The following is a 15,224-nucleotide window of genomic DNA, read 5'->3' as shown; positions in this document are numbered from 1 at the left end:
CTACCTGTCTTAATTTATACATTTAAGTAGGAGTGATGGGTTATTTTTATTGTCAAACATCAGCCAGTGATGTTTTGCTCTTTCTCCCCAGTTATATTTGCAAAAATAAAACAAAAACAAAGTGAATGAATAAATCCAAAACCACTCTCCATCTTTCAGGTTTAATTTGAAAGATCTCTTTTGTTATGGGCTTCTTCCTTAGGGCTGTCTCTAAAGCAATGTTGCCAGGAAAAAATGTTCTGCAAAGACATAATTTATCTGATTTTAGCTGTATAATGAAAAGAGAGAAGAGAAAGGCAAATACTGTAGGGGGGAAAAGACAGATGATAGCAAACTGTATCAGCAGATATATTACCAAGGCACCCCTTGAGAAGTATTTATTTACCATTCTTCTTACTGAGCAATGCTGCTATAGGAAACAAAGGACCTAACATGGAAGGGGTATTATTGCTGTTTACTGCAAACAGTGGTTAGTAGTGGTAGCAGAGGTAACAGACCACACACAAAGGACAGTTCTGCAAAACAGAAACATGCCCAGTGAAGGAGACAAGTGCATTAACCCAAGATATATAAATCCCAAAACTGTCCTCAAAAATACATTGGGTTGGATGTAAATAACCTGTGAATGGAGTTTTGCTCACAAAAGGGGTAGGAAGGTGATATTCCCCATTCCATCTGCAGCCTCCTCTCAAAATCTTCTCCTGAGAGTAGAAGGACCCTGTGAAATAGCATAGGATCAGAGACAGCAGGGTTGAAGGGGGAATTAGCCAACATTGCCTCACACAGCCCTTTTGTCAGCCATCCACAAATTGAAGGAGCCCATCCATTCACAAAAGGGCTACTTTGTACCCAACTCACAAGAAATAGTGAATATCAATGGTAAAGAGCTATTACCCTCATGTTCTGCTTTTGAGCTTTCAACAGGCATCTGGTGGGCCACTGTGGGAAGCAGTAGTTTTTTTTAAATAGGTACACGCAGCACCTCAGTGTTCTCAAGATATATATGATAGCCCGCTGATGTGCACAAAATGCATTGGTATGGATAAGAGTAGGGTGACTCAGCCCATCTCCTTCACCATGAGCACCTCCTCACAAACTAGGCTCAATCCAGATACTCTTCCCTCTGGTCACAAAGTGCTCCATTGGAGGTTCCTCTTGTGAGACTGAGGCCTCTGCACAGAGATTGCAGAGGCCCTTGTTTGCAAAAGGCCCCTTTGGCATGTGTGCTACAATTAGATAAACTGCAGCCATGGTAAAATGGACAGCTCCCTTCCCAGAGTTGGTAGTTCATTGCAAGAGGACATGTAGTGTGACAGGAGGGATGGAGGAATCTCTAGCCCAGTGGTCAGCAATCTTTTTCAGCCGTGGGCCGGTCCACCGTCCCTCAGACCATGTGGTGGGCTGGACTATTTGGGAATGAACGAATTCTTATGCCCCACAAATAACCGAGAGATGCATTTTAAATAAAAGGACACATTCTACTCATGTAAAAACATGCTGATTCCCAGACCACCCGTGGGCCGGATTGAGAAGGTTATTGGGCCGCATCCAGCCCACCAGGCCTTGGGTTGCCTACCCCTGCTCTAGCCCTTCAGATGTTGTTGAACTCCCATCAGCTGAGCCAATGGTCAGAGATGATGGGAGCTGAAGTTCCACAGCATCTGTAAGGCCAGAGTCTGTTTATTCTTACTTGAAACTCTGTTTACAGTGGTACCTCGGGTTACATACACTTCAGGTTACATACACTTCAGGTTACAGACTCCGCTAACCCAGAAATAATACCCCGGGTTAAGAATTTTGCTTCAGGATAAGAACAGAAATCGTGCTCCGGCGGCGCAGCAGCAGCAGGAGGCCCCATTAGCTAAAGTGGTGCTTCAGATTAAGAACAGTTTCAGGTTAAGTACGGATCTCCGGAACGAATTAAGTACGTAACCAGAGGTACCACTGTATTCACATTGTTACATGAGTGGTCTATTGTCAACTCTTTGCAAGGTTAGTTGTTGGACAAAGCAGAGGAAGAAATCCCCTCTCCTTGTCTGCTGCAGTCCTAATAAATATCAGCCTCACCAGAGGATAATGCTGTCAGCTCTGCACATTAAATGCAAGTACACATTTAACCTCATGTCAAGTCTGGCCCACATCTCCTTGAAAACAGAGTACCAGACTAGACAAACGTTTGGTCTCTAACCAACAAAGGAAATGCTTAAGACACCACATTCATGGCTGAACCACAGTGTCCCCACTTGTAAATTAGGGGTGTGTATCAAAGCAGGATGCCTGGGAGGAATGTTTTGCTTGTTAGAGGTGAAGTGGACCTGCACATGGTAGCATGAGTTGAAGCAGGATCTCTGAAGCTCATTGTGGTGTTTTGGCAATCCAGATGTAAAAGTCTCCAAGATTACCATAACCCCATAATGTCAGAGTGGGATTATGGAGAGGGAAAAGGGAAATCTCAGAGTGGGTAGAAGGGCAGAGAAAGCACTTTGTTGTGACTAACCAGCCAAGCTTGTAATCAGAGGGAATGATTTCATCTGTAAAGTGAATCCCTTTTTGCTCTCCACATTCTGAAAATCAACTTTAAAAATGCCTAGCACGAAAACTCCTGAGTCTGTTTGTCTGCAATTTGCCCAATTTATTATCTGAGGCACCTCTCTTGTGTTTGCAATTTTCACATCAGTTGCCCTCAAAACACTAGGGAAATCAAGTTATTCCTTTGTTAACCATTCTAGATCTGCAACAAGGTTAGGAGCTGTGCTAAAATTGCTTTATGGGGCTACTAAAGTTAGACTTGCTTTCCTTTTCCATAGGATCTTTCTAAGCAGGATGATGGCCACCATCTTTGATTGCATCCCAGGGCTGTATTCAGTTACATGACAAGATTCAGTAAAATGCAGTTACAGAAACTTGTAGTTGATTATCTGACTGCTACACTGCACTAAAACAAAAGCAGATGATAGCTGAATTTTGAAGGCAGTGAAAAGTTAAGAGAGATCTATGGATGCATGGATTTTAAGGAGATGCTTCAACGTACAACCATATGAAAATAATCAAATGCTCTTGCTAAGCATAAACACAGCAGGGGGACTTGACCACAGATCACTTTTAAGTAGCAACCACTGTTAAATACACAGAGAAACTTTTATCTAAATACAATAACCTCTAATTTGTCCTTAAAAGTTGGGCTGTATCCAATGGTGTATAAATCCTTGCATCTCTAAGAAAATTGTCTCTTTAAACTGGAGTGGGCTCATTGCAGCCTGTTGATGGCTAAGTCCAGAATAAAACATCTATAGAGACAGATTTATAGCATGGCTATATCATAGCCTAGTGATAAAGGAACATATAAAAGGAACATATTAAAAATCCTGCTGAGTTGCATTCATTGGGAAAGACTGAACTTGTTTGAAAAGCAACCCCTATATAAGCAACAAATTAATGATATTTTGAATAATCCGGCCTTTGGGGCTTCTCGTGACATGCCTTATGACTTACACATGTGTCAGTAACCCAGCCCAGATCAAACATGGGAGGTAAAACTTAGTTTAGGGTGGCCATGTGTCCTACTTTACAGAGGACAGTCCTTATATGAAGAGTTCCACCATTTGAAGGGCTGCCCTGTTTAGCAATAAAGGAGGATAGAGAGTTCCTGGGCCTTGAATTTGTAGCACTTGGACAGCAGACTGGGCAGTCATACAGTTCACCTGCTGAGCCTTCCCCATTATGGCAAGATCTGTTGCTATTTCTATTCAAATTACAGTTGGGTGGTTAGCATCCGTCTGTCTCGGGAGACAATGGAAAAGGGCTCCTTCAGAGTTGAAGTCAAACTGTTGGAGACTTACAGCACCTGCTGTGGCTGTAGAGAGTTGATATGGGAGGGAGGTGTTTTGTTGCAGCTGGGGAAGATGAAGGCATCCGGTTGTGATGCTGCAGATGCACCATGGCGTTTCTTCTTTCTGCGCTCCTCCCTGCAGCCATTCCCCCTGTGGTCACTGCTGTGGATACACAACCTGACTGATTGTGTCAAGGCACTGAGGTCATCTGCAAAGGATTGCCCCATGGCAGAGTTAATGTTGCCAGCCTCCATGTCACATTTACAGACATCGTTGTAACACAGTTGTTCTGCCAACTGGCACTGGTGGAGGAAAGGGGTGCGGTGGGTGAGGCCTGCCCTGGGTGTCATCCTGAGGGGGAGCGACAAAACCGCCCCGACCCCCTGGTACGCTCACCACTCACCACAGGGTGCCACCCCACTGGGATGCTTGCCCCACCACCATAGGTGACTAGCCCCTCCTCCCGGGTGCTCCGGGTGTTGGGAATTCATTCTGCACAGAAACAGTAAAGATGTTTGTACCTTTAAGAACAGTTTTTGTGAGCTCTGGGCTGATTGGTTGCAGCTAACCATGACTACAAAAGGAGAAAAGCTGCAGTTTGAACTTTGCCTGCAGGAAAAATACCCACAAGCTTTGCTGTTTGTTGTTTTGAAATAAAACCTTTATTTAATTTGGCTTTACACCGGTCTCGTGGTGTCACATTCTTCTGTCATCTGCCACCAGTGGAAAATCACCCTCTAACACCGGGGGCCGGAGCAGCTAACTTCTCCTCTGCCAATGGGCCTGGTGCCTGAAGCCAGCTCCTCATACAGCACATTTTTGGGGGATCTGCCATTTTCCATTCTGTGGACATGACCAAGTCAGCGTAGTCGGCACTGAGATATGAATGTAAACATGCTGGGAATGTCGGCTTGGGGATAGCAAATCTTTGTTTGAGACTCTGTCCTGCCATGTGTTGCCCAAAATCTTCCTGGTGCATGTGGAAGGCGTTGAGATGTTTTTCCTGGTAGGTATAAATTGCCCACATCTCACTAACATAAAGCAGTGTGCTCAACATACAAGCCTGGCAGACCTTCATGTTGGCATTGATCATTAGCATTGCATTCTCCCATACCCTTTTGGAGAGGCGAGCTGTTGCCGTAGCTGCCTTGCCAATACACCAGTCCAGGCAGTTGTTGCACTGTATTTCTTTGTTGCATAACCTTTAAACTCTGCCATTTACCAGCATGAGGGCTTTTGCACCAACAGAGAATGTTGTATATGGCCCTATACCTTTAAATTTGTACATATGATAATCACATGATTAACAGACGCACACTTTATGCAAATCTGCATTATCTTTTGTCCTCTTGTTTTATTCCCTCGTTTTTCACAGGTAGGCAGTCATTGATTTTGTCATCATATATCATGGCAAACAAACTACCAATTACTAAGGCGCATTAGGGGTAGCCCAAGTTCACTGCAATCAAGTTGCAAATGGAGGAAAGGGCAGTGGGTTTGGTTGTATCTGGTGGGATTGTTGTATAAAAAGTATAAGAAAAGGGGGGGAATAACAAACCCACAGGATGCAAATTTTAATAACACCTTGTGTTATATTGTCGTGGAAATGAACTGACGAGTTGCCAAAATTTTAAGAAAAAATGATAAGAAATGTGTCAGTTGCAGCTAGAATAATATTCTGGTTGTAGCTAGAATATTAATGGCTAAGTATTGGAAAAACCACAACATGTAGGAACAAGCCATCTGGCATAGAATACTAATGCACAAAATAAGATAGTACAAGAGATTGCGGGAAAGCAAAGCAATAAAGAAAAAGAAGCATTGGAACACTGTTATAAATTTGTTGAATATTGGAAATGTAAAGCTCAGTATAATAGCATTGGGAAGGCTGTACTAGAAATAATGTGGAACTGCTTTACATATTAAGATAAATGATAGCAAAGCATTATAAAATACTAAGCTCTTTTCTTTGTACTTCCAGTTCCTTTTATTATTGCAATTTTGTTATGACAATGAAGACTCTGGCAAGATATTCAATGTTAAATGTTATTATGAAATGTAAAATAATTCTTATTTTAGTGGTTTTTTTCCTAAAAAAAATGTTTAGGGATACTCTCATTTTCCGACTCATATTGAAATACTGCCCCTCAATGAGGCCAAACTTAGCTTCACAAAATGTTTAGGGGTATGCGAACCCCTGCGTCCCCCTTCAGGAAAAAAGCACTGCTTATAAATATTTCCCCCCCAAGCATAAAAAGGAAAAAGGCAAGGTAAGTGGAATACACCATTATCTTTCATGTCCTACCCCACATTATGAGATTTATTCCTTTTACACCTTTTATAAAGCCTGTTAGCTTTTGCTCACTCTCAGCTGAGAACCTGGTGAACTTTTCACTCCAGATGGAGACATATCTGATTCTCCTTACTTTTAAAATTAGTTGGGAAGCCTCTGGGAATGACTGAGGTGGAGGGATCCTTCTCCTCCTCCTGTCAGCCCTCTTTGAGAACAGGCTGAAATTGCATGATAGCTCTTTGGAGGGTTATTACTCTGCATGAGCTCTAACAGGATTGCATATAACTACTCTCTACTTTCCCCCTCCTCCTTTTCTTTTTCTTTTTTCTTTTGTAAAGGATGATGGCAGTAATAGCATTCAAATTGTTCTCTGAGCAGCCTGCTGCTCTCCCATGATATCCTGTAAGTCTGTTTCCCCTTCCACATCCCACAGACGGAACATCTGAAACTGATAGCCTGGCTTAGCTTGCGTCTGTCACAGTCAGCTCATCTCTGCCAAGAACTATCCTTGAGAAAGGAAAGAAACCGACTCCACAGGAAGGGGCAGAGGGTCTCCCTAAAGGATCCGGGAAAGGAAAACCTTCTCGGCTGGAGGGAGGTGCCATTTTGTAGTTTGCCTCAGGCGATAAAATGTAGTGGGCTGGCCCTGCCCATCCCACAGAGGCAACCACACTGGCCAATGAATTAAACTTCCACACTGACAATGAGAGAGCACCTCCTGTTGTACCTTAGAGAGACAGGAAGCTTGGGGGCAAAGGGCAATAGTTTGCCATTGCTCCCTGCTGCCCATCCACCCTTCCTCTGCCTCCTCTTGTGGTAGGACTCATCCTGTGTGACTGGACTGTTTTACATAGGAGAAAACTAAGCTTATTCTGGGCAATTCTTCATGAAAAGGTGAACACTTTTGTCCCCTTTGCAGTGATAATTTATTTTTTAAAATCAGTGAACAATGCTGCGGCTTCCTTTTTAGCTCTGTCCTGCTAACATGTAAATGTCTATTTGTGAACAAATTGCTGTCCCCCAGACTACCCACACAATCTTCTTGTTTTAATTCACCTACTGCTCTTCACCCTCTGATTATGCTGCCAATAAACGATTTCTCTTGTTCCAGATTTGGCACCAGTGCTCAGCACTGTCATTCAACAGCTGGGGCCTCAGCATCCTGCCAGTATTGTTGGCTGCCCTGCCTTCTCTATGCTGGGCATTTCAGCCTGGTAAGCTGCCATTTTTAATTTTCCACAGTGCTTCACACTGTCCTTTATGGACATACCATGCTAGGACATGTCACAAGCTGTGAAGTTGCTGCCACTAGGGCACTAGAGGAGCTCTGTGAGGACATGTGTATGCCCCCAGATACCTGCTAGGGCTTTAAATTTCGAAACCTATGTCTGGAATCATCTGCCAGCGAAGCTGTTATAAAATTGAAATAACATGCTCCTTTGTGGCCTGCCCAGTTAGCACTCTGGCTGCCACAGAAAATTGTCATTTCCAAACACTTTCTGTTTCTTTTGTTATTAGAAAATAATTTATAGCTTACAAACCAAGGAACAACCAGTTTTTCTTCACATTTCAAGAGATTAAAAATCAACCACAAATGGGCATTCCCTTTTGCTACAAAATAAGTGTTTGTTTTATATAAAAGTAGTTGTCCATCTGTGCATTATTTTGGCGGGGTCCATCTAGTTAAGAAACAGGAGATACTTTTCTCAAAAGTCATCCAGCAGAAAGCATACTTCTCCTCTCTCCTTCTCCTCCTCCTCCCAAATTCTGCATTGCTTTAATCCCTAAAGCATATTATTAGATCCAAATGGTCAGCACAAAAGATGGTGTCCAGATCTTTTCAGCAAACTCAATCATACTGCTAAAGACCAGGCCTGCATTTGAATTGAAACTACAAATCTCCCTTCGGACCTCATTCTACATCAATTGGCAGGAAAAGGGGCCCTCGCTTCTCCCTAACAGCCCTAATTACCAGAGTGCTGCAGCTTTTAAGCATAGCAGACCTGACAATAATTGACCTCTTCCTCCAGTCCCACAGAGAAAGCAACATGAAACAGAGAATTACTGCCACAAGTATTGAAGCAGAATGAGGAACACCGAAGTAGGAAACAAGGGAGTCCCACTGTAGAAGCCATGCTCTGGTCAGAAGTAAGCAAGTGCTGGAATGGTTCAAGTTTCACTGGTTTAATTTTCATTTTATTTCTGTCTTTTGGCAATGCAGCTTTGGGTAAGATCTGAAGCAATCCAAGTTGGTTGTTTCCTGTCTCAAAATCGAATGATCCAAATGGGCCCGTAAAACAGATGCACCTTGTGTGCTGATGACTTTCCTTAAGAGAAGGAATTGCAAGGCTGTTTCTCCCACAACCCATCTACGGTACTTATTGGATATGTCTTCCTCCTACAGTCCCTGCTCAAGCCAGTTTTGCAAATTTTCACAGGAAGCCAAAGTAGTCCCTAGAAAAGTGACCAGAACCACTTCAATTAAGTATTTAAAAAGCAAGGAAAAGTTTAAAATGTGACTTCCATCAAGATAATGGTAAGGCAGAGAGCAGACAAAACATAGCCAGTTCAGTCACAGCCCACTAGGATGGCTTAATTTGCAAGAAGGGCGAGGTGAGAAGAAGGCAGAAAATTCTGGGATAAATTCAAAAGCACAATAAAAGTAGCTGCTCATCTCAAGGCCTCCCTCTCCTCTCCACTGGGATGCCTTAAACAAAAAAGCATAAAAACTTCAGATTCCAAAAAGTTAGTTTGACTCTCCTAGCTCTATCAAACTCAGCACTCGCAAGGAGTCAGCACACACCTTGAGGACAGGTATATACTCTTCCTTGGCCCTCCATTTCTTAACTTACTATTAGTGTAAGTCCTGCTGGCAAAATAGTCATGCTCACTTCCACAGGCGTTTGAGTACAGGTAGGGAGTCTTCCACTCTGTATATGTGGTACGATATGCTTCTTACTGAACTTGTAATCTTACTGTCTGAAACAGCACTTAAGCATTCTGTCGTTTTCATTTCATGTAATAAACCAAGCTTTCTTTGTCAATGTGTCTCACAAGAATCTTAATGTAATGCTAGTTTGTTTGCCTCTAAAAATTACTGGGTTTCCCATATGACATTTAAGAGGTCTTTAGGATTGCCAGCCCAGAATAAAATTAATTATTTTGTGTCAGGAGTTTTATTTAGGCAAGATTAGAGGCAAACACATGCTCATAAGAGGACACACGTTACAACTCTAGCAAAAGATCCCCAATCTCTGATTGGTGTGTGTATGAATACACATGAGTGCTGGACACACGTGTGGGTTCAGACACATATAGTAACAGTAACACCTCCAAGGTGGTTCTCCTCCTCCCTGTTTTATCATCACAACGACTCTGTAAAGTAAGTTAGGCTAAGAGACAGTGACTGGCCCAAGGTCACCTAGTGAGCCTCATGACTAAGTGGGGATTTGAACTCTGATCTCCCAGGTCCCCATCTGATACTCTAACCACTACACAATGCTTCTTCCATTCACTCAGTGTCTATGCTTGACCCAAAAAAAAAACGTTTTTTATATAAATAAAAGCACAAACGTTTGCCTGATTCTTCTTATGCCAAAGCATCACTTCTCCCAAATAACTCACAAAAAGTTTATGCCACAGAAACCATTGTCTTCTCTGAGGGATGACATCTTGACAATTCATATTTTCAGCAACTCAGCCTCTACCATCCACACAACATGTGGTTATTTATTTGCAGAATCTACTGGCAGATTCTTATGTGCTTACACATCTCTGAAGTGCCTAATAAAAGTGCTTAAATACATAACAGATGGATATCGCACCCTGTGATAAATGTGTGATGGGCACAAAGCTGTCATCACATCATTCACCAACAGTTTTTTGATTTGTTCTCTGTGTTGCATACTTCACTTCAAGAAACACATTAATGTTGCATACAATTTGGGAGATTCATTACTTCAAAGAAGATCTTTGTTTCTCTCTTCTCATGCATGGACTCTTGAATACGCCCGCCAACCATTACGAAACTTCAGCATGATTTCTGTTTTTCATTGCCGCTAATCTTTAAAGTTTGGAACATTTAATAATATATGGAGAATGTGCATAAATATCTACGACTATGCAGATTTGTGCGACGGCAGGAAGAATGTGCATGAATTGGCAGCATATTCAGAGTAATTTGTACACTGGTTATCAATATTGCATCACCTCCAAATGATTTTTAGGAATATGTAATCGCCTAGGGGATTTTGAACATTCTCTGGTAAATATATGCATACAGAACAAGTCCAATTCTATTTATTCAGAAGTAAATCCTATGAAATTCAATGGTAATTTCTCTCAATTAAGTGTGCACAGGATTTGATCCATTGCAATTTCAATGAAACTACAGACAGAAGAAAGTACAGTGGTACCTTGGAAGTCGTATGGAATCCATTCCGGAAGTCCGTTCGACTTCCAAAACATTCAGAAACCAAGGCGCGGCTTCTGATTGGCTGCAGGAAGTTCCTGCAGCCAATCGGGAGCCGCAGGAGCTGCGTCGGACATTCGGGTTCCAAAAAACATTCGCAAAACTTCATCACACAGTACATAGTTAAAATTGGAATTTGTTCCTACAAGAGGTCATGATGGACACCAACTAGGATGGCTTTAGGGTTGCATTACTATCAGATAAATGATATGTTTAAAAAAGACTCAAAAGAGAAGGGTTATAAAGAAAAAGATTCAAAATTTCAAACAGAAATAATAAATAATGATTGTAAGACAATATCGAAAATGTATAAAATGTTGTTGGAATGGTATACGATGGATGAGGAAGTCAAGTCGGTAATGATTCATTGGGCCAGAGATTTTGGGTACAATATACATTTTGAAGACTGGGTTAAAGTATGGAATGATAATTTGAAGTTTACAGCATGCACCACATTAAAGGAAAATGTTATGAAAATGGTATATAGATGGTATATCACACCGGTTAAATTAGCAAAAATGTTTAAAACTTGTAACAAGTGCTGGAAATGTAAAGAAAAAGAAGGAACTTTTTATCATATGTGGTGGGAATGTAAGAAAGTGAAGGGGTTCTGGGAGATGATATATAATGAGTTAAAGAAGATGCTGAAATATACTTTTGTAAAGAAACCAGAAGCCTTTCTCCTAGGAATAACAAGAAATGATATAAATAGAAAGGATTGTAAACTTTTTCAGTATGCAATAACAGCAGCGAGACTATTAATGGCCCAAAAATGGAAGCAGGAAGAACTACCGACTCTGGAGGAATGGAGAATGAAACTAACGGACTATGCAGAACTGGATAAACTAACTGGAAAAATAAGATATCAACGAGATCACAAGTTCATTGAGGACTGGGGGAAATTTACAGATTATTTGAAGGGTGTATGTGATGAACAAACAATGCTAGTGGGTTTTAAAGAAGCTTTGTGAAAATATAAGGAATATTGCAAGAATGTAAATATGTTTGAAAAGGTATTTTAAAAGGCGATACTGAATTTGGGGAATGTGTAGATAAAAATTTAAATACGGATGATTGTCAGAAAAGCTGAGGGAAGTCCAAAAGATGAAAATATGTTATTTGTGAAATTGTTTGATTGGAGATATTTGTGCAAAACTTAATAAAAATTTATTCAAAAAAACAACAACAAAAACTTGGATGGCTTTAGAAGCTGGTTGCACAAATTTGTGAAGGGTCTCAGCAGTTACCCTTAGGGTCCCTCCTAACTCTACAGTTCTATGATTGTATGGTTCTATAATGGTTGTGCATTCACTGTCAGAGGCCAAATGCCACTGAGAGCCAGTTTCTGGGAATCACAAGTGGGCAGAGTACTGTTGTACACAGCTTTGGGGCTTCCCAAAAGCCTCTGGTTGGCCACTATGAGAACAGAATGCTGGGCTAGATGGGTCATTGGCCTTCTTATGTTCTATGTCCAAGTCTGCTTTATAGATAAAGAACCATCAGAAAGCAGAGCAAGGGTCTGGATGTTGTCTCCTAGCTGTTAGCATCTGGGCAGCAGATGAGTGGGCACACAGATCACTATAGTGATCTTCCTCACTATAGTGAGACTCATTTCCATTAAACTCCACTAATTATTTCTAAGTTTGTGTCTATACATATAATAAATTAGCATATGGCAATTTTATACAAACCTGTGTTCTCTGTTGCCGTTTTTTAAAAGATCTGTTTCCTTTTTCCTTTTCTTTTTTGGCAATGCATAATCCTAACCCTATCCTACAACCAAGACAGCAGCTCAATACCATTGTCAGGCAGCTGTAGACACTGTTTGAGCCAATGGAAAGCACAGTGAGCAAGAGGAAGCTACATTCTCCTCTTCCGCTGTCTCTCAAAGCACACTGGTCTTTCTTAAGTAGTCCCCTAGAATCAGGGTTGGACCAAGATATTTTGCCGCCTGAGGCAAAGGACATGGTGGTGGTGCATCTACCCATTCCATAAACAGGAGCTGACTGGACTGGCAGTGAAATGGCCCATCAACTTGGGAAATGGAATAGCATTCTCCAATGCATTGGTGTGGGGAGCCTGTGGCACACATGGCTCTGATCTACAGCAAGGGGAATGTATCTGCTGCCTCACTACTCCTAATGCTAGGGCCGGCACTGCAAGGCAGGTTGCCCCAATAGTTCTCTCGGGTCAATGATCAGGAGCTGATGGAATGTGCTTCCTAGCCTTCCCAGCTTCTCTGCTGTATCTGAGCTTCATCAGTCCAAATGGAAGGTGGTGGGTTGTCCAGGAAGATCCGAGATAGCAAGAAAGGTGGATTGGGGGATCTCTGCCTTTCACAGTCTCCTTTGGACACTTTGATTCAAACTCATGCTACATGCTATGCGTGTGTCTAATCTATACAATGGATGCTTGGGTAGCGAACGTGATCCGGGTGGGAGGCATGTTTGCAACCCGCAGCATCCTCAACCAGCAGCGCCGCGTCTGCGCACGCACGGGTTGCGATTTGGTGCTTCTGCACATGCACAAAGCGCGATTTAATGCTTCTGCGCATGCGTGGGCGCTGAAACCTGGAAGTAACTCATTCCGGTACTTCCGGGTTTTGGCGCGTCCATATCCCAAAAACATGCAACCTGAAGCATCTGTAACCTGAGGTATGACTGTAAAGGATGTGAGAGAAAAGGACAGAAAATGTGTGCTTGGGTGTTATATATTTTTAGGGATTGATACCCCCCTCTTCCACAAGCTCCCAGGGCAGAAGTTGTTGAGTGTAGGTGAGAGAGAGAAGGGGATTGCTTGTGTGTGAGTGAGAAAAAGCTCTGTGTGTGTGTGTGTGTGTGTGTGTGTGTGTGTGTGTGTGGTTACAATGGGCAAAGGAGTCAAGTTCAGATTCACAAAATAGTTTTCTGACCATTATAGCAGGTCCTCCCACTTTTTTGGTTGAATTTGTTGACGTTTCAGATGCCGATCTCACAATCCATGCACACACCATTGTCAGTGCCCTGAGAGTCCTGCCTCCAGTCTTCGTCGATGGGGCCAGATGGAACATAGCTCTTGCTCAATTTAAAGCAGCTCCTTAAACCTAGGGCGGTGCGCTGTTCCAAAATGTTCTTAGCAGACTCCCCAGACCCCCTTGAGCCTGACCCTGCAATAATTCTACACGGCCGACCACCCTTGCTTATTTATCTGCCACACAGCAGAATCCAAACCCTCCCTCGTAGTTTATCCAAACTGCCTGGCCTGAGCTTGAACAGGACTGTGCTTTTTCTGGGATTCTGGCAAGCGTCTGCTCGGTTAACAGCACTCTGTTGCAAGACGATGCATTTTTCTACCCCCACCGTGCAAAATGTTGATTTATACTTTCATTTAATGTTCCATTTCAAGCTCCTTTCCAATGGAAAATTTCCATCTTGTTTCTGCAGACCCTCTAATTCTGTTAATCCTCCTGCTCAACTCAAAGCCCATAAAGGCTATGGGACCTGAACAGCTGTTTTGCTAACTGCACTTCAAGACTGCCAAGTTGCTAACATCCTAGCTGCCCTTGTAAAGATTATCGCTCCCTCCCCCTTCCTTTTTTATAGCAAGGCAACCAAGTTCATTGCCTAATTACCAACTCCAGGAACAAATCTTTTGCAAAAAGTGTTGTTCTAGCTGAATGGATATTATTGTTCTAGTCCTTACCATATCCATCAAGAAAGAGTGCTTTAAAAAGAGAGCGAGACAGAAGCCATTAAATTCGCATCGGAGATAGGAGGTGACTTCACCAAGCCTCACACTGAGTTTTAAACCCACCGTATTAAGCTTGAAAAGAGAGCGTTTGGCCTTTGGTTCTCCCACTGTGATTTGACCCTGTCAAGTTTGGACAGGACAATAAAAATCCATCAAATACTGAATTAAAGATTCAGGTTCCGTGCAACCATGGTGTCTGTGTCCGTCATCATGATTTATGTATCTGCAATTGATCAACTTCTCTCATCTGTTGGGTTGAAGGAAACAAGAAGCATTTTAATTGTATAGTTCTGTGTGTGGGGTCCCTAAGTTTCCTGAAAAGCAAGGTTTGCTTATATGACTGAAATGTACACCTGCCTATTCCAGCCAGGAGAATGAATTTTCACATGATTTGCTGTGGAAAGATTCAAGCAGACAGATTAGAGTCTGAGATATTTACCATATGTGAAGATACACAAAGTCCTTTTGAGAAGTTTCCATCTTTTATGCAAGGCAATCTTTTGAAGGAGGCATATTTAATTAAAATCCTGATCATCTCTGAGCAGTGAAAATCCTACAGCATTCTACGGAAGCGTAGGCAGGCATTAATCCACACCCTGGCTAAATTCCAGTTTTTAACTCAAGTAATTAAATTCTGAACACACAAAATTCCCCTTGCAATTTGGATTGGAAGTGCTATGTCTCAGTTTCCTTCCACACCCATTTAACTTCAAGGAGACAAAACAAAACAAGAGGCTACCTTGGCTGTTAATTCAAATTCTGGTCCATCTAAATGAGTATTTTCAGGCAGCAACCCGGATACCTAATCCTTTGAACTGATGGTGCTTAGGGTTGAACATGAAACCATTAGATGCAAGATACGCTAATACTACCACTAGGGGTGAGAGGATCTGTCGTTTTA

Source organism: Podarcis vaucheri (genome assembly GCF_965113315.1).
Source record: "Podarcis vaucheri genome assembly, chromosome: 11".
Taxonomy (NCBI): domain Eukaryota; kingdom Metazoa; phylum Chordata; class Lepidosauria; order Squamata; family Lacertidae; genus Podarcis; species Podarcis vaucheri.
This window is presented reverse-complemented; position numbering follows the sequence as displayed.